This window comes from Nansenia antarctica (genome assembly GCF_963989245.1).
Source record: "Nansenia antarctica genome assembly, chromosome: 10".
Taxonomy (NCBI): Eukaryota; Metazoa; Chordata; class Actinopteri; order Argentiniformes; family Microstomatidae; genus Nansenia; species Nansenia antarctica.
In genome coordinates this window covers 36,154,241-36,178,457 of record NC_137680.1, presented here as the reverse complement: position 1 = coordinate 36,178,457, position 24,217 = coordinate 36,154,241, and positions in this window count along the sequence as shown.

Genomic DNA, 24,217 nt, shown 5'->3' with positions numbered 1-24,217 from the left:
CTCTGCATTCATTATTCCCTTCTTCTTCAAACAACGAGGGGCAGCACTGAGGCGGCGGTAGAAATCTGCTGACATCATAGCTGAGGATCCAGTCATAGGGAGGGAGGGAGGGGGTGGAGTGAAGGAGGGAGGGAGGGAGAGAGATGGGAAGGAAAGAGGGAGGGGTAGAGGGAGGGAGGCAGGGGGGGAGTGAAGGAGGGAGGGAGGGAGAGAGATGGAAAGGAAAGAGGGAGGGGTAGAGGGAGGGAGGGGGGGAGTGAAGGAGGGAGGGAGGGAGAGAGATGGGAAGGAAAGAGGGAGGGAGGCAGGGGAGGGAGTGAAGGAGGGAGGAAGGGAGAGAGATGGGAAGGAAAGAGGGAGGGGTAGAGGGAGGGAGGCAGGGGGGGAGTGAAGGAGGGAGGGAGGGAGAGAGATGGGAAGGAAAGAGGGAGGGGTAGAGGGAGGGAGGCAGGGGGGAGTGAAGGAGGGAGGGAGAGAGATGGGAAGGAAAGAGGGAGGGGTAGAGGGAGGGGAGTGAAGGAGGGAGGGAGGGAGAGAGATGGGAAGGAAAGAGGGAGGGGTAGAGGGAGGGAGGGGGGGAGTGAAGGAAGGAGGGAGTGAAGAAGGGAGGGAGGGAGAGAGATGGCAAGGAAAGAGGTAGGGGGAGAGGGAGGCAGTGCAGAGCGGGCGAGTAATGAGAGAGAATACTGCAGCTCCCTCTCAGATTCCACACACACACACACACACACACTGACTGCATCGCAAGAACACACACACACTCACATGCGAGCGCAACCACAGCATCATCGCGGCTCTGCTCCGCTGCACCACAGAGAGAGACACACGCACACACACACACACATACACACTCCCTCTCTCTCCCTCTCTCCTTCACACACACACACACACACTCACACACAAAGACACTCCCTCTCTCTCCCTCTCTCCTTCACACACACACACACACACACACTCACACACACACACACACACACTCACACACACACACACATAGACACGTGCTGCAGGAGAAGGGCTGAATGCTGGGTCGCTGAGCATTCAGCCTCCTTTCTCTCTCTCTCTCTCTCTCTCTCTCTCTCTCTCTCTCTCTCTCTCTCTCTCTCTCTACGTCGCTCTTGCTCTCCCTCCCTCCCTCTCTCTCTCTCTCTGTTCACCTTGGCTGTTCCGGCCGTGCGGGTTTATTGTTGCGTCAGAGGCTAAGAGAGAGAGAAGCGGAGAGAACCATGCCGGGGGAGAGCACTCACAGATCTGTCCCCACAACAAGACACCTGGACCAGGGAAGAACTCAGGAGACAGGCCTGCCTGGACCAGGTAGGACCACCGGACCAGTGGAGAAGGGGAGGGGAGGGGAGGTGTGGGGGGAGGGGGAGCGGGTGGGGGGGTGGAGGACAGCGGGGGAAGGTTGGAAGAAGAGGAGAGAGAGGGGTGAAATGGGGGGAGGAGAAGGAGAGAAAGTAGAACCAGAGGGTGGATAGAGGGGGAGATTAGCAGGCGGTAGCGTAGCGTTAGCCGTGTGAAGGTACGGTAGGAGGAGAGGGGAGAGTTGTTCCTGACGTGGATTAGCCTGCTTCTAACGGCCATGTGGGAGTGCAGACAGACAGGTTGGGTAGAGACCGGATCGTGTATGTGTCTGTGTGTCTGTCTGTCTGTGTGTCTGTGTGTCTTTGTGTCTGTGTGTCTGTGTGTCATGTCGAAAGCATGTGACGCCTGAATACCAGCGATGATTCGACTGTGTGTGTCGGACCCCAGACTCAGCAGCCCTACCTCTCTACCTCCCCCAGCCCCAGCCTCTCTACCTCCCCCAGCCCCAGCCTCACTGCCTCCCCCAGCCCCAGCCTCTCTACCTCCCCCAGCCCCAGCCTCTCTACCTCCCCCAGCCCCAGCCTCTCTACCTCCCCCAGCCCCAGCCTCTCTACCTCCCCCAGCCCCAGCCTCTCTACCTCCCCCAGCCCCAGCCCTTACCCCAAGTGACCCCCACACAAATGTCCCTGAACCCAGCCTCCCCCATACCCACAACCCCCCCCCCCCCCCCCCTACCCCCTCCCCAGCCCCAGCCCCATACCCATACCCAGCCCCATCTCCCACCCCAGTGGCTGTATGGGTTGTATGGGTCTCAGGGCAGCAGGAGTGGAGCGACTCCCCCCCCCCAGCCTCGGCAGAGCCATGACACAGCATCCCCACAGGCAGCAGCAGGCCATCCTACTGCAGGGAGGGGAGCTGACCAGACGCTGCTGTGTTAGGATCATCATCATCATCATCACCATCATCATCATCATCATCACCATCATCACCATCATCATCACTACTGTGTTAGGATCACCATCATCATCATCATCACCATCATCATCATCATCATCATCACCACCATCATCACCATCATCATCATCATCATCATCATTACCATCATCACCATCATCATCATCATCATCACCATCATCACCATCATCATCACTACTGTGTTAGGATCACCATCATCATCATCATCACCATCATCATCATCATCATCATCACCACCATCATCACCATCATCATCATCATCATCATCATTACTGTGACGATCCACACTGGTACCACCAGTGGGCGCCAATTATCTGTTGTCTTGTTGACCCTCTCTCTTGGTTCCTGATGGGCACAGGTGAAGGTGATCATCCTGATTGTCCCAGGAACTTTAAGAGGGGGTCAAATTGATGGACTCGGTCTCTTCCTTGTCGACCAGCAGCCATTTTTGGGTTGTTGTTACTATTTACGTTATCATTATTTCAATTCAATATTATATACTTTAATAAATCTCCTATTATTGTTATCCATGTGTCGTCTCCCTTTTTGTCACCTTGTCCTGAGCCAGGCAAGCGTAACAAATTGGGTGCTCGTCCGGGAGTGAATTTGGTGAGAGCAATATTCTCTCCCTTTTCATAGTTGATATTCGGGATTGGAGTGTTGGATTTGTCCAACTCTATATTGGGAGACCCGCATGGTTATTGTTTATAGTTATTGGGTTTTGGTTGGATTGGATGTAATGTATTGTTTAGTATATTTGGTACGTTGGTTTGGGTGCTGGTGACGAGGGGGAGCTGGCCGTCCGACTGTGCTGACAAGGACGTAACTCTTGGTATTGGCTGTGATCTTCGGCTGGAGTTTGGTGAGTGCTGTGTTCTATGCAAAGCAGAGAAGGATAGGTAGGGCGGGTGGTTTAGATACCATCAGAGCTATACGTGAACCCCCGTGCTAGGAGTAGAAGCGCTTAACGCTTGTTTATTGTTTTCGTTTGTTATTTTTGGTGTGTTGAACGCGGGGGCGCCACCAGGCATTTGCTTGGTGGAAGAGTTGCATGTGAACGCACTGAAGACTAGCTGAGTGGTTAGTCAGTCATTACTGAGTTAGATGCGGGGCAGCTCTTACGAAGTATGTTAGTTACTTTTCTGTTTTGTATGTGTGCACAGTTACTCGCTTTAAATGGGCTGAAGATTATGGCTGATATGGGAGTAGTTTATAGGAGGAGTTTGTAATAGGAGGGGAGATTCCCGTTTGTTAGGGTTGGTTAATATTGGTTATTTGATTATATTGAGTTATGGATGTTTTTGAGGAGTTTGTGGCAGCTCCGTCGGTCGATGGATTGTTACAGTTAACGAAAGAACAACTGTGGAAGGTTGCTGAACATTATGAGGTGAAGCTTGAGGTGGTGAAAGGCCGAGCAAAGAAACAGGACGTAGTGGAGGCTTTACAGAATACATTAATTCAAAGGGGCATACTAAAGGGTAAAATGTCTGTCCCTAAAATATCCGTTGGGGTTGCATCTGGGTCCACTGAGTTAACATTTGATCAACAGAAAGAATTGTTAGCATTACAGATGGAATTTCAGATGCGAGAGCGTGAGTTTCAGGCACAAGAGCGTGCGAGGGACAGGGAATTGGAGTTGGATAAATTAGCTCTTGAACGGGAGCGCCTTAGGTTGATTGCTGAGGGAAAGTTATCTGACGGTGGAGGTGGCGATTCGAGTAATTCAAAGAGGGATAATATGTCTGTCATGGTTAGACTGTTGCCAAAGTTTAATGAAAAAGATCCTGATGTATTCTTTTCACTGTTTGAGAGTGTTGCCGACGATAGGGACTGGTCTACTTCAGACCGCACCGCATTACTACAGAGTGTGCTTATTGGCCGAGCTCAGGAAGCTTATATTGCTCTTAATGGTAGAGAGAGGAAAGATTATGATACAGTTAAGGCCGCTATCCTTAGGGCTTATGAACTTGTTCCTGAAGCTTACAGACAGCGGTTTAGACAATGGAAGAAACATGACAAACAAACTCATGTTGAGGTTGTAAGAGAACTAACCAGCCATTTCAATCGTTGGTGCGTGGCGGTAGAGGTGAATACTCTGGAGGATCTGACAAATTTGATTATTTTGGAACAGTTTAAAACCATTGTCCCTGATCGCATTGCCACTTACGTTAACGAACACAAGGTGAAAACAGCAGGTCAAGCCGCGGTGTTGGCAGATGAATTTGTACTGACTAATAAGAGTCAGTTTGGTGAACATCGTTTTCGTAGCGAGGGGAGCCGTAGACAAAATCCGACCGTGACTGACCTATTGGTAAATCGTACACAATTCCCTAACGAAGGTCCTGGTTATTCTGTCCCCTTTTCAAAGTCGGAGCATGGCAGTCAGAGTAGAGTAGATCCTAACTCGACATGCAATTATTGCCTTGAGAAGGGTCACTGGAAACAGGAGTGTCCTGTCCTAAAAGGAAAGAAAACCTACAGTGGGAAGGGGGGCTCTGTTAGACCGTTGGCACTTGCAGTGCATGCTTGTGGGGCAGCAGTAAGAGTGTCTGGGGTTGCCGAGAGGTCTCCCTTTAAACCAGGGGTGATGGCATCCTCAGTATCCAGCCCACCTGCGGCTACTGAGTTGGCGGGGGCACTACAGGGCTCTGCTTCCATACAGATTAGCGAGGAGGATCCTGATTTTGGCCCGTTTATTACTACAGGTTTCGTTTCTCTGGTGGGAAGCCCACAGAAAGTGCCTGTCCAGATACTTCGTGATACAGGGGCTTCAGAATCGTTTATATTGGAATCGGTTTTAACATTCTCTCAGGAGTCAAGTGTGGGGACCAGCGTTTTAATTAGAGGGATGGGGATGCAGACTTTGTCTGTCCCCTTGCATGAAATTGAGTTTTGCTCTGATCTGGTCCAGGGGGTAGTGACCATTGGTGTTCGACCCTCTCTGCCTGTGGTGGGTGTGGCAGTCATTTTAGGAAATAACCTGGCTGGAGGAAGAGTGTGGAGTGATGTGCCCCCACCTCTGGTAGTTAGTTCTGGGTTTACACGACCAACAGGACCCGACCTAAGTGTGAAGGAGTTTCCTGAGGTTTTTACTGCCTGCGCCATGACTCGTGCTATGAGTTGCATGGACCCTAAAATTGATGATGGTAAAGAGTCTGATAAGTTCACTCCTGACAATTCTGTTTTTCAGTTACCAGATCTGCCGCCGTCTTTGTCTCGGAGTGAGTTGATTTTAGCCCAACAGGAGGATCCTGAGCTGAAGCTACTGCTCAGTGGGATTCAGCCTAAGGATGAGCTGGAGAGCTCTGACAGTGGTTGTTTTCTCTTGGAGGATGTGTTGGTTCGTCAATGGCTTCCTCATAATGATTGTTCTGTGAGTGACCCAGTTTTCCAAGCAAAATTTACTGGTCCCTACTCTGTTGTACGACAGGTGTCCGAACGGAATTGTTTGATCGATACTCCTAACCGTGGAGAGTTTACACAACTTTGTCACCTGAGCTTATCAAAATGTTATTATTCTCGTTCACCTAGGTCCGGAGTAGATACGGTCTTGGAGGTGAAGCCGGTTGTGTTGACCACAGTGAACGAGGGGTCTCCATCTCCATCCACTCCTGTGGTGGCAGCAGGGTGGGAGGAGGATGTGAGTGGGCCTGGAGTTTGGTTATGGTTTGGTTATGGTTTGGTTATGGTTTGGTTACTGTTTGGGTTCTGTTTGGCACTGGTTTGGGCTCTGCAGCACTTTGATGTTATGTGGGAGGGGGGTCCCATCCAGTGGTCGTTTGTTCAGATCATAACCCCCTGACCTTTTTGCATACTTTGCAGAGTCCGAGCCAGCGCCTTACCAGGTGAATCAATGCTGCCGGTCTAAAACTCTTGTCCTTAATCTCTCTTTCTCTTGCTCCTCCCTCCTTAAATAGAGCTTTTCCAGGTACCAGGAATTGCTGGAGGGTGGGCAGGTTGTAGGGGAGGTTGGGATTTGACGTTTAGGCTGTGTGGCAGAGATCACCGTTTTTTGTTGCCATAAACTATTGTTATTATTTGTATTATTTGTAATCTGGGAAACAAATTAGCAGAGACCTTTTTAGTAGGCCTCTGTTTTAAGGGGGGGGATGTGACGATCCACACTGGTACCACCAGTGGGCGCCAATTATCTGTTGTCTTGTTGACCCTCTCTCTTGGTTCCTGATGGGCACAGGTGAAGGTGATCATCCTGATTGTCCCAGGAACTTTAAGAGGGGGTCAAATTGATGGACTCGGTCTCTTCCTTGTCGACCAGCAGCCATTTTTGGGTTGTTGTTACTATTTACGTTATCATTATTTCAATTCAATATTATATACTTTAATAAATCTCCTATTATTGTTATCCATGTGTCGTCTCCCTTTTTGTCACCTTGTCCTGAGCCAGGCAAGCGTAACAATTACCATCATCATCATCATCATCACCATCATCATCATCATCATCACCATCATCACCATCATCATCATCACCATCATCATCACTACTGTGTTAGGATCACCATCATCATCATCATCATCATCATCATCACCATCATCATCATCATCATCATCACCATCATCATCATCACTACTGTGTTAGGATCACCATCATCATCATCACCATCATCATCATCACCACCATCATCATCACCATCATCATCATCATCATCACCACCATCATCATTGCTGTGTTAGGATCATCATCATCATCATCATCATCACTACTGTTTTAGGATCATCACTGTCATCATCATCACTGGATTCCCTATTGTGAGGATTTGGGAATTGATCCTGAAGGATGAATGTTGTTGTTGTTGTTGTTGTCATGATGTTGTGATGTGTCATCACCGAAGCCGTAAGAAATGAGGAGGAAGGCGTGGGGAACACGGGAGAGAGGAGAGGAGAAGAGCTGGCTGAGACAGGAGGGTTTTGGTACAGTATAGAGGTGATGTGACAGACAGGGGGAAAGGGAGGGGAGAGGGAGGAGGTGAATGGGGAGATTGGGGTGTTGTGTTTCCAGTCGGACAGGGTTTTACAGACAATGCTCCAGGGGAGAGCGGGAAAGAGAGAGAGAGAGGGAGGAGGAAGGAGCCAGGGACATGTTGGGTCTAGTCATCAACGTAGGACATTAGCAAACAGGTTTACGTTGGAGGGATTTCAGGGTTAGGGTGTTGTATAGGCAGCTTAACACCAGAGGACTTATCTCTCTGGCAGCTCTGTATTAGTATCATTAAGGATCTAGCCATGTACGCTTCGGACTGCACGTATCTGTGTGTGCTGGTTTGGCTAGTAATGCGCTTAAGTCATCAGAACTATCAGCTATTTGGAGTCTGTCAGCTATTAAGACGTCTGTCTGGCTACTCTGCTGGTTACTCTGCTGATCCTGCTGGTGTTACTACCATCCTCCTGGCCTCATGCTATCCCACGCCAGGCCTGGAGTTAGTCCTAGTTCTGGGCCCAGGCCTGAGTTTGGTATGACAATACCCATATTGCTATTAACACTTTTGACCCCTGTGTCATTTGACCCCTGTGAGTAAAGAAAAATCTTTGCACTCGATCAAATTTCAGGACCCTCCTTTCATGACTTTTCCTAGTTATGTGCGTCCTACCACCCAGTATCCTTACATGTTCTAAATCACATCAGGAGAAGCTAGTATAAAGCTATTTTGCAGTTTTTCTGTGTAGGAAGCAGGCTGATTTACAAGCGGCCAACTAGTGGTCGTTGTGTGTAAATAGCAGCTTGAGCATTGTAAAGAGAGGGTCATTTGACCCATGAGGCGGCTCTTTTAGTAGGTAAAAAGGCGCAGCGGTTCTAGTGTTAAACCCAGATGGAGGGGGGTGGATACAGTGATACAGAGACATTGTCTGTTGTGGGTTCTCTTCTGGGTCTCATCAGGCTTCATAGCCTAGCGACCGAGCAACATTTGAGCACAGAGGGAGGGAGGGAAGGAAAAAGAGTGAGAGGGGATCTCAAGAGAGAGAGAGAGAGAGAGAGAGAGAGGGATGGAGGCAGGGCCGCTTTAAGGGGGGGCTAGCTGGGGCGGTGGCACAGGGCCTCGCGCTTTGGAGGGCCTCGCGTGAGGCAGGGTAAAAATTAAAAAAAAAAATTTTGGTTTTTTGTACCCTGGCTGGCGAGGCCCTCCAAAGCGCCAGGCAAGGGACCATATTATTATTTTTGCCTTTAATACATTTCTAAATGTTCACACATGTGATAATCATAGTCAATCATACATCTAAAATCTAGCATACCTGTAGGACAGGGAGATTCTTAGCAACAGAAAAAAGTAATTTCCCCCTATGACACCTTACGTGAAACGTGAATTTTTGGGCGCGCGTTGACACTTGTTGTGCATAGTGACTGCTTAGTGCAACGGACAAAATGCAGAGGGAACGAGACCGAGGAAGAAAATGTTAATCGGGTGCTGAAAAAAGAAATACAAATAAAAGAAAGGAAGGCTTCAGGGCCTCGCTTAGAGGTTCGTTCGAAACATTTCTAAAAACAAGTGAGGCTCCCGTTAGCACCGAAGAAGCTAACGTTACTGCTAGCACTAGCAATGCTAGTAGTAGCACGGCACAGCCCCCCCTGAGAGGCAAAGATGATGTTTCTGAGGTGGAGGAGGACAACTGCTACACCGGCAGCAGTGGGGCTGCCCAGCCCCAGGTGATGATGGTCAGGAGTGGCGAAGTAGAGGATACGGAGGCGGAAGATGGAGCTACTCAGAGCAGCAGCAGCAGGGCTGAGAGTGATGGAACGCAAGACGAGCCTACGGTGTTAGATATGTCATGTATGATGATCCTGGTAAATTGGCCGGTACATATGGACTCTACAGTTACAGAAGTGATCATTAGAAGAGGTCGCCCAAAGATGAAACCTGGATTTAGTTATCCTAAAAATAATGAGAACAGGAACTTTAGTGAAACTTTATTTCTCCGAAAACTACCAAATGGGGAAAAAAGAAAGTAGCTTGTGTACTCTCAAAAACGGGACATGTCTTTTTGCTTTTGCTGTAAGCTTTTCAATATAAAGGATAGGCCTACATGGTGGTGAGTAACATCTCTATTCATGTCAATAATGGCTTGTGCGTATTTAATGTTGGGTATGATGACTGCTTTATCCTAAATCCTAATCCTTTACGAGTATAAAAGGTTTGAAATGAAACAAACATGGTTGTAAACTATCTAAATAAGTAGATATGCTATTGTCTTGTTGAATTTTTCCTGGATACATGGTGTACAGGTTTTTGCCCTTGCTTGCTTGCTTTGTGCCGGTGGTCCTTGGCCTCCCCTTGGGGACCGCTGGGTACTGGTAGGCAAACTGGCTAGTAGTCGCTCTATAGCTCTGGTAGAGGGCTGCAAGGGAATTTTTTCCTGGCTACATAGTATACAGGTTTTTACTTTTGCCTGCTCGCGGCTCTGTCAGTATTGATTGATTGACTGATTGACTGAACATTTTCATTGTGTGAAGCGCATTGAGTTGCATCTTGTAAGAAATTTGATTTGATTTGATTTGTCTATCAGCACAGCATGTGAGCGCATTTCTTGCAATATATCGGTGCGTGCGTGTCGCGCGGTTATAACAGTAGCCTACATCATTATAAAAGGCCTCGCAAATCTGACTTCGCACAGGGCCTCGCATATCTCCCAAGCGGCCCTGGCTGGAGGGACAGGGTGGAAAAGAGAGACATAGTGGGAGATGTGGAGCCTGGGACTCTCCTGGAGGAGTGGCTGAAATAGAAGCTCCCACAGGGGGGGGGGGGGGGGGACAGGCCTCTGTGACGCAGCTCCATCTAGCTGCGGCCCGCTCCACACACACACACACACACACGCCGAGCCGAGCAGGGGGGGTCCATTACAGACATGTATATGCCAGGGGAGCCAGAGGTAGAGTATGGAGCTATTTTAGTGCCAGCAGAAATTGAATTGTATTTGACAGATTGAATTGAATATGAGCACAAATTGAATTGTATTTCACAGATCTGAATTGTATTTGACAGATTGAATTGAATCTGAGCACAAACTGAATTGTATTTGACAGATTGAATTGTAATTAATTCAGTTTTCATTATTTTAATTCAGTTTTCAAATTCAGTTTCTCTAAATACAATTCGTTTTTTCTCAAAATACAATTCAGTTCTCAAAATACAATTCAGTTTTACTCAAAATACAATTCAGTTTTACTCAAAATACAATTCAGTTCTCAAAATACAATTCAGTTCTCAAAATACAATTCAGTTTTTCTCAAAATACAATTCAGTTTTAGAGGCACTCATCCGGGGACTCTGGGCTAGGTAGAATAATAGAGCACCGATTCTAATCCCTCCCATCCGAATTCATAAGAGCAACGCATCCGGGTACTTTGCTCTCCCGTCATGTCCACGCCCCTTTTTGTGTGATAGAAGTGTAGAAGTTTGACTGGCGGTCAATGGAAATTTCTGGTCTTTGCTACTTTAATCCGATAAAATAAGAAAACCGTAGTGCTTTTTAGATATTAGGAGCCCAAATCCGATGGCCAGTGTTACGTCTTCTGCCTGGACTAACAGTAATAAGGATGCATGAACAAGGAGCTACAGTTTTCACTTCTTTACTGTCAACGTCAAGTTCAACAACCACATGTACATATCAATGCGCACCCACATAACATGTACATATCAATGCGCACCCACAGTATAGCAACAACATAAAATAGTCCCATGCCTATTGCATACATAACAATTCCTCCCTTCCAGCATTGATGTAACCCCTAAACATCACAAAGTAAACAGTGTGTTCAGTAACTAACCATAACAGAAATATAATGCTCTATCAAAGGTAAGTTAGTATGTCCTGACTACAATTCAAGTCTCTGAGGTGCTCTGCGATTTCTCTCAGGGTAACGCCTTGGTTGAGAACCAGAGCCAGTGGCCCTCAGTTGAGGTTCAACAGCCTGTGCAGGTTCAGCATCATTATCAGTGTCAAAGTCCTCTGGTGTTGCCAGAGTAGACTCATCCGAGTCTGGAGGTGCCACTGATTCCTTAGCTGTGGTATTGCGAGCTGTTGCATCCAGTAGCTGGTCAACATGCCTGCGCCAGACGATGTCAGGCCCTACACTCACGGTGTAAGTCAGTGGTCCTGAACCTCACCAGGCTGCCATTTCTGGTTATTACCTCTATTGTCTCTGGCAAGCACTTTGTGTCCAACACTGAAACTCCTCAGTTGCCGTTGTGTCTGTCCACTAGAACACTGCTTCTCCAACACATGTTTGCGGATGTCTGGTTTTAGCAAATCCAAACGCGATCTGAGGTTCCTGCCCATGAACAGCATAGCCGGCGTCTGGCCCGTTGTGGCATGAGCTGTGTTTCGGTAAGCCAGCAGGAAGTTTCTGTTGTAACACTGTTCCATCCTTCCCACTTGCTTTCATTGACTGCTTGAAAGATTGTACAAAACGTTCCGCCAAGCCGTTAGTTGCAGGATGGTGAGGAGCTGAGGTAAGGTGTTTGACACCATTCCGTTTGAGGAAACTCTGGAACTCCTCTCCAGTGAATATACTCGCGTTGTCACTCACCAGTTGTTGGGGCAGCCCTGTGCGGGAGAAGAGTGTGCGCAGTATGACCACTGTTTTAGTAGATGTGGCCTGTTTCACTGTGAAGACTTCGGGCCACTTTGAATTGGCGTCAACCACAATGAGGAACATCCGATCCATGAAGGGCCCTGCGTAGTCTATGTGAATACGTTGCCACGGGGTAGTGGGCCATTCCCATGTGTGGAGGGGTGCCGTCTGGGGTTGGCGCTGTATCTGTTGGCATCCACTGCAGGTCTTAGCCAGGTCCTCTATTTGACCGTCTATGCCAGGCCACCAGACATAGCTTCTAGCAAGGCTCTTCATCTTAACCACACCGAGATGCCCTTCGTGTAATGATTCCAACACTCGTGAACGCAGCTTGGGTGGCACAATGACACGCGTACCCCACATGACACAGCCTTGACACACTGATATCTGGTCACGACGGGTGGAGTACTCAGGTAGCTGGAGGTAGCCCTGTGTTGGCCATCCATTCACTGTCAACTCATATACTTTAGACATGGTAGGATCTCTGTTGGTCTCCATTTGTATCTGAGCTCTTGTGGCAGGAAGTGACTCCAGTTCGGTCAAGTGGAACGCGTCAGCTGGATCCGTTGTGTCCTCCACAGGGTGTGCCTCGTGTGGGAGGCGTGAGAGTCCATCGGCGTTTCCATGTTGTTTAGTTCCTTTAAACTCAATGGTGTAGGTGTGCGCACCCAGAAACAGAGCCCATCTTTGTAAGCGTGCTGCTGTCATTATTGGGATACACTTTTGAGGGTGAAAGATTGATACCAGGGGCTGATGATCTGTGATCAATGTGAAGTGCTTTCCATATAGATATTGATTAAACTTCTTCACCCCCCATACTAAACTCAAGGCTTCTCTGTCAATTTGAGCATAGTTGCGTTCTGCCGAGTTGAGAGATCTTGATGCGAAAGCGATTGGTCGCTCAGTTCCATCAGGCATTTTGTGTGAGAGCACGGCGCCAATACCATACGGGGACGCATCGCAGGCCAGGCGCAGGGGGAGACTGGGGTCAAAGTGCGTTAAGACCTCTTCTGAGGTGATTAGCTGCTTAGCAGTCTCAAATGCTCGTTCACAGTCCTTTGACCACTTCCATTTCCTGCCCAACTGTAACAAACAGTGTAAGGGGTGCAAAACAGTGGAGAGGTTTGGCAGAAACTTGTGGTAATAATTAATAAGGCCCAGGAAGGAGCGCAGCTGGCTCACATTCTCTGGTTTTGGTGCTCTCAGAACAGCATTGATTTTGTCCTGAGATTTGTGGAGGCCATGTCTGTCGATGGTGTGACCACAAAACTCGATGGAGTCTTTGAAAAACTCGCATTTCTTCTTGTTTGCTCTCAGTCCGTATTCCTCCAATCTGGACAGGACTGTCTTCAGGTTTGCCAGGTGTGTCCCATCATCAACTCCAGTGACAATGATGTCGTCCAGATAGCATTGTGTGCCCGGTATCCCTTGGAGTACTTGATCCATAGCACGTTGCCATATCGCTGGGGCACTAGATATACCAAAGACCAATCTGTTGTACTGGTAAAGGCCTTTGGTGGTGTTTATGGTCAGGTACTTTCTTGATGACTCCTCCACCTCCATCTGCAAGTATGCCTGAGCAAGGTCTATCTTTGAGAAACGCTCTCCACCCGCCAGGGACGCAAAGATATCATCTATGCGTGGGAGGGGATACTGATCTGCATGCAGGACAGGATTTACTGTGACCTTGAAATCACCACAGATTCGTACCGCACCCGTCTTCTTGACTACGGGCACAATAGGTGTTGCCCAGTCACACCAGTCGACCTTGGAGAGAATACCTTGGTCCTCCAATTGCTGGAGCTCCGCCTCCACCTTGGGGCGAAGGGCGTAGGGCACCGGACGAGCGTTGTGAAACTTGGGTTTTGCATCATCCTCGAGTATGACCTGTGCTTTCATGTGTTTCAGGGTGCCTATTCCGTCTTGGAAAACCTGTGCAGACTGTGTCAGTATCTGTGCCAGACTTTCCTTTGTAGTGCTGTTGTTTTGTTTTGAGGTGATCTGCATTGCCTTTATTGACTGCCAATTAAGCTGGATACTTCTTATCCATTCACGTCCAAATAAGGGTACCCCCACACATTGTAGCAATGTAGCACATACAACTCCAACCTCTGTGTGTCATTCTCATTCTTCACTTTCACTTTCAGTTTTCCCATGGGAGATCTTTTCTCACCTGTGTACGTTTTCAACATCACTGAGGTAGGTTTTAGTTTCAGATTTGAAAAGTTCCTCACATAGTCTTTGTGGGAAATTATTGAGAGGGCAGATCCAGTATCTAACTCCATCTTCAATTTCACTCCCTCTACCTCAGGTGTCACCCATATGATTTTACGACCTGTCTCTTTAAGAGAGTGAAGTTCGAGGCATGACAACACAACACTTGAATCACTTGAATCAGTTTCACTGACCTGATGTACATTTCTGTCTCTCTTTCCTGTTTTCTTTTGGTATGATGTCTTATCACATGGCTTTGATTTGCGCATGTTCTGTATGTGTCCTCTTTTGTTGCACTGTCTACAGTCTTTATCTTTGAACCAGCAATCAACTGGGTCATGTGACTTGTTCCCACACCGATAGCATGCCATTGGCTTGTCATCCCTTTTTGTGTGCATTTTATTCACTGAGCATTCTCCCATATATTTCTTTTGCAGTTGAACCGAGTCTTTTGCAACAGTTTCCATTGACACGGCGATGTCACGCGCGGTCTCCAGTGTCAGATTCTTTTTGGTCAAGAGCCTTTTCTGCGTGCCTTCATTGTGCAATCCGCAGACGAGCCTGTCTCTGAGCGCATCCGATAGTCCCGGCCCAAATTCACAGTGTTCAGCCAGTCTACGGAGCTCCGCGATATAGTCCGCTACAGACTCGGTTTTGTGTTGGTCTCTCTTATGAAATCGGAAACGTTCGGCTATCACTAATGGCTTCGGATTCAAGTGGCATTTCAGCAAATCTACATTCTCTTCAAAAGTATTTTGTGCTGGCTTTTCCGGCGCTGTGAGGTTACGCAGCAAATTATATGCCTTTGCCCCCATCAAACTCAAAAGCACGGCAACTTTCTTATCATCTTTGACTCCATTAGCCACACAATATTGCTCGAGTCTCTCCACATAAGTAGACCAATCTTCTACCGTACCGTCAAAACAGTCCATTTGTCCAAAATGTCCAGCCATTTTGACTTAGTTCCTCTTAGTTTACTCACTTTTCTTTCAATTCTCTCCCGTCTTCTGCAACCTTGCACTGCGGGGATCGTTACGATTCTCGTCGCCACTTCTGTTACGTCTTCTGCCTGGACTAACAGTAATAAGGATGCATGAACAAGGAGCTACAGTTTTCACTTCTTTACTGTCAACGTCAAGTTCAACAACCACATGTACATAGCAATGCGCACCCACATAACATGTACATATCAATGCACACCCACAGTATAGCAAAAACATAAAATAGTTCCATGCCTATTGCATACATAACAGCCAGTTAGGCAAACAATTATAAAGTGTCGTTGCCGATCAATGATCGGCGTCGTTATATACAGAAAATTGATGAAATAGGGGTTGATTCATCAGAGCAGTCATGTCATCTCCCTGTCATCAGGGATTTGTAGTTCTTCATTTGATTTGCAGTGTAAATCCCCAGATGAGAGTGTTACATTAGTTTTCTTAAGATAGGATAATGAATAAATCTGTTCAATGGGTATTTGCCAAAGTAGAGTTAGGGTTAGGGTGATTACTGTTAATCAGTAGTTAGCCTGTATGGTGTATATGAAGATGTTATAGCTAGCTAGCTACGATTTATCATGAAAATATTGAACAGCCAGCTAGATCCAAAACTAGGGCCGGTGGAGGAGGGCAAGTGTCACATTGGACAGACTACCAAACAGAAAAATAAAGTATCTTAACTCAGGGCATTGGGCGTGAGACACACGCATTTCAACCCGTTCACACGCTCACATGCCGCGTGTGTCTTACGCCCAATGCGTGAGACTTGAGAGCCCTGATCTTAACGACAGCAAAAGTGATGAATGTCAGAAATACATTATCTGGAGATTCAATAAGGTACTTTTATATGACAGGATATGGGTTAGGGTTATATGACACCTGTAGCGAGATAGATAGATAGATAGAGCCAAAAGTAAAAAGTCGCTGAGAGACGCAAGCAGGGTCTGGACTGGTAATTGTATGACGCGACAAACAATCCGCTGAGATGAAAAGTACGTTTTAGAGCATTTATTGAATAGAACAATCAAACTTGGCGACGTACAAAAATAATCCATAAGCGATCAAAACCAGAAAAATAACAAACAATGCGTATAGAATATGCGTATAATGCGGTCAACAAAAATACATCGCTCCCCTCTCGCTCCACTACCGCCATGCAAGGTGCGCAGGTGCTTAAATTACCTTGCAATATCACCCCCCATAACCATATGACTTCTCAATACGGTGATCAAGGCAATAAACAAACAATCAAAGTAAACTCACAATAAACCCATTAGCCTGCTAAATACCCCCCTACAACACCTCAGGCCTTTGGGTCGGGTGGTTCATCCACATGGATGGAGGCAGACTGAAAGGACACACATTCATTGCCTATTTCATAAATGTTCTCCATATAACGACGTCGATCATTGATCGGCAACGACACTAGGCCTATATAATTGTTTGCCTGACCGGCCATCGGATTTGAGATCCTAATATCTAAAAAGCGATACAGTTTTCTTATTTTATCGGATTAAAGTAGCAAAGACCAGAAATTTACATTGACTGCCAGTCAAACTTCTACACTTCTAGCACCCAACAGGGGACGTGATCGTTCTGATGACAGGGAGATGACGTGTAACTGCTCTGGAGACAGACTGAAAGGACACACATTGCTTATTTCATTACTTTTCTCCATATAACGACGTCGGATGGGAGGGATGGGAGTTAGAATCGGTGCTCTATTACAGTTTTTCTCAATTGCTAAAACACATTTCACAAAACTTTCCTCCATTTTCCCAAAACTCTAAACACAACACACTTTTCTAAAGCTGCATAAGCAAAACCACACCTTCTCTCTTCAAAACTCAAACTTTCACACCAAAACAGCTGCTCAAAGCCTGCAAAAATGTAAACACTATATGCATCATTACAGACTACAACAAAACAACTGAAAACACAATGTTCAGTGTGTGAGAATGTTCTCTTTTTTTCACAACTGCCAAAGCACATTTTTAGAAACCTTACAGTATCTGTTCTCAGAATATATCACTGTAGAGCAGCGGTTCCCAACCTTTTAGGACTCACGGCCCACTTTACAGAACTCTCCAGTATTCGCGGCCCACTCAGCAGCGGGCAAAGCGCGAGATTTTTTTCGCGTGCACGCGCATGAAACGCGCACGAGCGCTCAAAACAACGACGTGGCAAAAAAATAAAAAATAAATTGCGGTTAAACCATTAAAGCCGAGCGGCAATGTTTTATATAGCAGGTGATCAAATACCAAGATCGTAAATGTTGTATGTGTTCAATATGACCAAACATCCTTATGAGTGTGGGCAACTCCCGACTCCCGACTAGGGTTGCCAGATGGGCTCGTTTTTGGGGGGTGGAATTAGCAGTTTTAGACTGTGGTTAGGGTGGAAAATGTCGATCCCATCTGGCAACCCTGTTCGCGAGTCCGGGATGGAATGTAGCCAATCAAGAAGCGAGCTGACTTCTTCTTTTCGGATGGAAATATCGGCGCACACCACACACAATACAATCAAGGCTGTTCAATCCAAGATTTTTTATCTTTTTAAAATTAAAACGTTTTTGTAACAAAAAAACGTCAATAAAACCATTTTTTTGCCCATGATTTGGCGGCCCACTTGCAGTACTCTCGCGGACCACCAGTGGATCGCGGCCCATAGGTTGGGAACCGCTGCTGTAGAGTATTGGGCATTCATAGATTTGTATGTAAATCTACAGAAAATACAGTATGTATGTTACGGTACATGTGGGAAAACTAGGGTTAGGGTTAGGTGCTAGGGTGACTTGGTACATGCTGGCATGTCTAACCCTAACCCTAACCTTAACCCTAACCCTAACCCTACCCCTAATCCTAACCCTAACCTTAACCCTAGCACCCTAGCACCTAACCCTAACCCTAGTTTTCCCACATGTACTGTATTCCCACATGTACCGTAACATGTACACTACTGTACTGTATCACAACTCAATGCAAACACTACAGAGGATCTATTACACACAACAATACTCACTGAAAACAATGTTCAGGGTGTGATGTTTATTTATTTATTTATGGAACTATACCACATACACATGTATTCCCACATGTACCGTAACATGTACACTACTGTACTGTATCACAACTCAATGCAAACACTACAGAGGATCCATTACACACAACAATACTCACTGAAAACAATGTTCAGGGTGTGATGTTTATTTATTTATTTATTTATGGAACTATACCACACACACGTCTGGACGGATTGATGGCAGCTGCTGGACTGAAAAAATCAGGTGTAGTGCTGAGGCACAAACATGTACATTTCAAGCCTGCAAACTGCGACACTTTAAATAAATGTGAAATAACACTATTGTGCAATATGACAACCCTAGTCGTCTATCTGTACAGTATAGTACAGTGGATAGTGTACATAGCCTTTATTTATGTAAACCAGCTCCTTCCCTTCTTGTGATTTTTTTTCTCTTTCCTAACACCAGGGGAGCCACCCCTCCTAAATTTCTTTGTTTAGTACCTGTACTGTAGCAATGACAATAAAGACCATTCATTCATTCATTCATTCACACACACACACACACACACACACACACACACACACACACACACACACCACAATCATTTGCAGCAAGTGTCTTAAATGTTGAGTCGTTATGTTTATGAATGAAACCAGGTGTGTTCATTGTGTTCAAATGTTGCTGACTGTGGCAAGCATTTTGCATCACATGAGCTTTAATTTGAGAATTTGAGCAGAGTTTTTTGCAACTTGTGTTTTAGCAAGACAAAATGTGTTTAGATTTATGAGAAAAGGAGGATTGTGTTTTGTGAATTGTGTCTTCATGTGAAATGTGTTTATAGTTTTGGCAAATGGGAGCTAGTTGTATTAAATGTGTTTAGAGAACTGGTCATTTGGTTTAGAGAATTGGCTTTTGTGTTTTAGCAATTGGGAAAAACTGTATTCTACCTAGCCCAGAGTCCCCGGATGAGTGCCTCTAAAACTGAATTGTATTTTGAAAAAAACTGAATTGTATTTTGAGTAAAACTGAATTGTATTTTGAGAACTGAATTGTATTTTGAGATAAAACGAATTGTATTTTGAGATAAAACGAATTGTATTTAGAGAAACTGAATTTGAAAACTGAATTAAAATAATGAAAACTGAATTGAATACAATTCAATCTGTCAAATACAATTCAGTTTGTGCTCAGATTCAATTCAATCTGTCAAATACAATTCAGATCTGTGAAATACAATTTAATTTGTGCTCATATTCAATTCAATCTGTCAAATACAATTCAATTTCTGATGGCACTAAAATAGCTCCATATTAGAGGCAGAGACCTACAGGAGCAGGAAGACTGAAGCCTCTGTGTTAGGTCTGGTGTTAGCTAGCTTTACAGTGTTACACTTACAGTGTTAGCTAGCTACTAGCCCCATAACTGACGCCTAGCTTGACCTATGGGGCTAGCTAGCTACTTGACAAACAAAACCAAACTGCTCCATAACCCACGGGCTTGCCAGCTACGAGTAACGTTAATCCTAGCTAAATCATACGCAATTAATGCGTTTGTGTGCAGGCTAGTCAGTCGTTTAGCATTAAAACACTTTTCCAACTGACACTTAAGGCTGGCTCGTTCCCATAGCAACACAGCTCTTAAGTCAAGCTTAGTCAGGGGGGAAGGTGGCTAACTTTCTAACCTCAAAATAAGTCTTAATTTTTATGCAACAGGCAGTCTTAATTAGACTGGTCTAACCTGAGAATATACGACTAGTCTAAGGCTTAGACCAGTCTTAATCTATGTTTACGCAACTGGCCCCTGGTGTTAGGGTGGTGTTAGGTCTGGTGTTAAGGTGTTGTTAGGGTGGTGTTAGGTCTGGTGTTAAGGTGGTGTTAGGTCTGGTGTTAGGGTGGTGTTAGGTCTGGTGTTAAGGTGTTGTTAGGGTGGTGTTAGGTCTGGTGTTAAGGTGTTGTTAGGGTGGTGTTAAGGTGTTGTTAGGGTGGTGTTAGGTCTGGTGTTAGGGTGGTGTTAGGTCTGGTGTTAGGGTGGTGTTGGGTGGTGTTAAGGTGTTGTTAGGGTGGTGTTAGGTCTGGTGTTAGGGTGGTGTTAGGTCTGGTGTTAGGGTGGTGTTAGGTATTGTGTTAGGGTGGTGTTAGGTCTGGTGTTAAGGTGGTGTTAGGGTGGTGTTAGGTCTGGTGTTAGGGTGGTGTTAGGTCTGGTGTTAGGGTGGTGTTAGGTCTGGTGTTAGGTCTGGTGTTAAGGTGTTGTTAGGGTGGTGTTAGGTCTGGTGTTAAGGTGTTGTTAGGGTGGTGTTAAGGTGTTGTTAGGGTGGTGTTAGGTCTGGTGTTAGGGTGGTGTTAGGTCTGGTGTTAGGTCTGGTGTTAGGGTGGTGTTGGGTGGTGTTAAGGTGTTGTTAGGGTGGTGTTAGGTCTGGTGTTAGGGTGGTGTTAGGTCTGGTGTTAGGGTGGTGTTAGGTCTGGTGTTAGGGTGGTGTTAGGTCTGGTGTTAAGGTGTTGTTAGGGTGGTGTTAAGGTGTTGTTACGGTGGTGTTAGGTCTGGTGTTAGGTCTGGTGTTAGGGTGGTGTTAGGTCTGGTGTTAGGTCTGGTGTTAGGTCTGGTGTTAAGGTGTTGTTAGGGTGGTGTTAGGTCTGGTGTTAAGGTGTTGTTAGGGTGGTGTTAGGTCTGGTGTTAAGGTGGTGTTAGGTCTGGTGTTAGGGTGGTGTTAGGTCTGGTGTTAGGGTGGTGTTAGGTCTGGTGTTAGGGTGGTGTTAGGGTGGTGTTAGGGTGGTGTTAGGTCTGGTGTTAGGGTGGTGTTAGGTCTGGTGTTAGGTCTGGTGTTAAGGTTAATTAATTAATTAATTAATTTTTCCATTTAGCAAGGTGTTAAGGTGTTGTTAGGATGGTGTTAGGTCTGGTGTTAGGGTTGTGTTAGGTCTGGTGTTAGGGTGGTGTTAGGTCTGGTGTTAGGGTGGTGTTGGGTGGTGTTAGGTCTGGTGTTAGGGTGGTGTTAGGTCTGATGTTAGGGTGGTGTTGGGTGGTGTTAGGTCTGGTGTTAGGGTGGTGTTAGGTCTGGTGTTAGGGTGGTGTTAGGTCTGGTGTTAGGGTGGTGTTATGTCTGGTGTTAGGGTGGTGTTAGGTCTGGTGTTAGGGTGGTGTTAGGTCTGGTGTTAGGGTGGTGTTAGGTCTGGTGTTAGGTCTGGTGTTAGGGTGGTGTTAGGTCGGGTGTTAGGGTGGTGTTAGGTCTGGTGTTAGGGTGGTGTTAGGTCTGGTGTTAGGTCTGGTGTTAGGTCTGGTGTTAGGGTGGTGTTATGGTGGTGTTAGGTCTGGTGTTAGGTCTGGTGTTAGGGTGGTGTTAGGGTGGTGTTAGGTCTGGTGTTAGGGTGGTGTTAGGTCTGGTGTTAGGGTGGTGTTAGGTCTGGTGTTAGGTCTGGTGTTAGGGTGGTGTTAGGTCTGGTGTTAAGGTGGTGTTAGGTCTGGTGTTAGGGTGGTGTTAGGTCTGGTGTTAGGGTGGTGTTATGGTGGTGTTAGGTCTGGTGTTAGGGTGGTGTTAGGGTGGTGTTAGGTCTGGTGTAAGGGTGGTGTTAGGTCTGGTGTTAGGTCTGGTGTTAGGGTGGTGTTAGGTCTGGTGTTAGGGTGGTGTTAGGTCTGGTGTTAGGTCTGGTGTTAGGGTGGTGTTGGGTGGTGTAAGGTCTGGTGTTAGGTATGGTGTTAGGGTGGTGTAAGGTCTGGTGTTAGGTCTGGTGTTAGGGTGGTGTTGGGTGGTGTAAGGTCTGGTGTTAGGTCTGGTGTTAGGGTGGTGTAAGGTCTGGTGTTAGGTCTGGTGTTAGGTCTGGTGTTAGGGTGGTGTTAGGTCTTGTGTTAAGGTGGTGTTAGGGTGGTGTTAGGTCTGGTGTTAGGGTGGTGTTAGGGTGGTATTAGGGTGGTGTTGGGTGGTGTAAGGTCTGGTGTTAGGGTGGTGTTAGGTCTGGTGTTAGGGTGGTGTTGGGTGGTGTAAGGTCTGGTGTTAGGTCTGGTGTTAGGGTGTTGTTAGGGTGGTGTTAGGGTGGTATTAGGGTGGTGTTAGGTCTGGTGTTAGGGTGGTGTTAGGTCTGGTGTTAGGGTGGTGTTATGGTGGTGTTAGGTCTGGTGTTAGGGTGGTGTTAGGTCTGGTGTTAGGGTGGTGTTAGGTCTGGTGTTAGGGTGGTGTTATGGTGGTGTTAGGTCTGGTGTTAGGGTGGTGTTAGGTCTGGTGTTAGGGTGGTGTTAGGTCTGGTGTAAGGGTGGTGTTAGGTCTGGTGTTAGGTCTGGTGTTATGGTGGTGTTAGGTCTGGTGTTAGGGTGGTGTTAGGTCTGGTGTTAGGTCTGGTGTTAGGGTGGTGTTAGGTCTGGTGTTAGGGTGGTGTTAGGTCTGGTGTTAGATCTGGTGTTAGGGTGGTGTTAGGTCTGGTGTTAGGGTGGTGTTAGGTCTGGTGTTAGGGTGGTGTTAGGTCTGGTGTTAGGGTGGTGTTATGGTGGTGTTAGGTCTGGTGTTAGGTCTGGTGTTAGGGTGGTGTTAGGTCTGGTGTTAGGGTGGTGTTATGGTGGTGTTAGGTCTGGTGTTAGGGTGGTGTTAGGTCTGGTGTTAGGGTGGTGTTAGGTCTGGTGTAAGGGTGGTGTTAGGTCTGGTGTAAGGGTGGTGTTAGGTTGGTGTTAGGTCTGGTGTTAGGGTGGTGTTAGGTCTGGTGTTAGGTCTGGTGTTAGGGTGGTGTTAGGTCTGGTGTTAAGGTGGTGTTAGGGTGGTGTTAGGTCTGGTGTTAGGTCTGGTGTTAGGGTGGTGTAAGGTCTGGTGTTAGGTCTGGTGTTAGGTCTGGTGTTAGGGTGGTGTTAGGTCTGGTGTTAAGGTGGTGTTAGGGTGGTGTTAGGTCTGGTGTTAGGGTGGTGTTAGGGTGGTGTTAGGGTGGTATTAGGGTGGTGTAAGGTCTGGTGTTAGGGTGGTGTTAGGGTGGTGTTAGGTCTGGTGTTAGGGTGGTGTTGGGTGGTGTAAGGTCTGGTGTTAGGTCTGGTGTTAGGGTGTTGTTAGGGTGGTGTTAGGGTGGTGTTAGGGTGGTGTTAGGTCTGGTGTTAGGTCTGGTGTTAGGGTGGTGTTAGGTCTGGTGTTAGGGTGGTGTTGGGTGGTGTTAGGTCTGGTGTTAGGTCTGGTGTTAGGTCTGGTGTAAGGGTGGTGTTAGGGTGGTGTTAGGTCTGGTGTTAGGGTGGTGTTGGGTGGTGTTAGGTCTGGTGTTAGGTCTGGTGTTAGGTCTGGTGTAAGGGTGGTGTTAGGGTGGTGTTAGGTCTGGTGTTAGGGTGGTGTTGGGTGGTGTTAGGTCTGGTGTTAAGGTGGTGTTGGGTGGTGTTAGGTCTGGTGTTAGGGTGGTGTTGGGTGGTGTTAGGTCTGGTGTTAGGGTGGTGTTGGGTCTGATGTTAGGGTGGTGTTAGGTCTGGTGTTAGGGTGGTGTTAGGTCTTGTGTTAGGGTGGTGTTAGGGTGGTGTTAGGTCTTGTGTTAGGGTGGTGTTAGGTCTGGTGTTAGGTCTGGTGATACTGTGTAGAGGCTATTGCAGAGACACTGGCGTCCTCCTGTGAGGGAGGCTAGTTGTGGAGGCTGAGAGGGAGCCTGTGAGGGAGGCTGTGAGGGAGGCTGTGAGGGAGGCTGGCCAGCGGTTCTGCCGGGGGGGTGTGAGTGATCGTGCTCAGGATTGCGTCTCAGTCTAGTTTCGTACTGTGACATTTAAGAAACAGTTCTTGTTTGTGTATCAACCCCTCGGGGGGGAGGGGAGCGGAAGGCATGCCGCCTTAAAGATCTTTTTTTTCTGTTGGTGAACAAGTTGTTCAAAACTTCAGAGGAAACAGCCTGTGAGGAGAGATGAATGAATGAATGAATGAATGAATGAATGAATGGTCTTTATTGTCATTGCTATAGTACAGGTACCAAACAACGAAATTTGGGAGGGGTGGCTCCCCTGGTGCTAGGAAAGAAAAAAAAAAAGAAAAAAAAAAAAAGAAGGGAAAGGAGCTGGTTTACATAAATAAAGGCTATGTACACTATCCCCTATACCATACTGTACAGATAAAACACGGTGCTGTACTCTATGCTATGCTATACCTATTCTAACATTTCCTATTTCTCTGCAACCTTATGTACC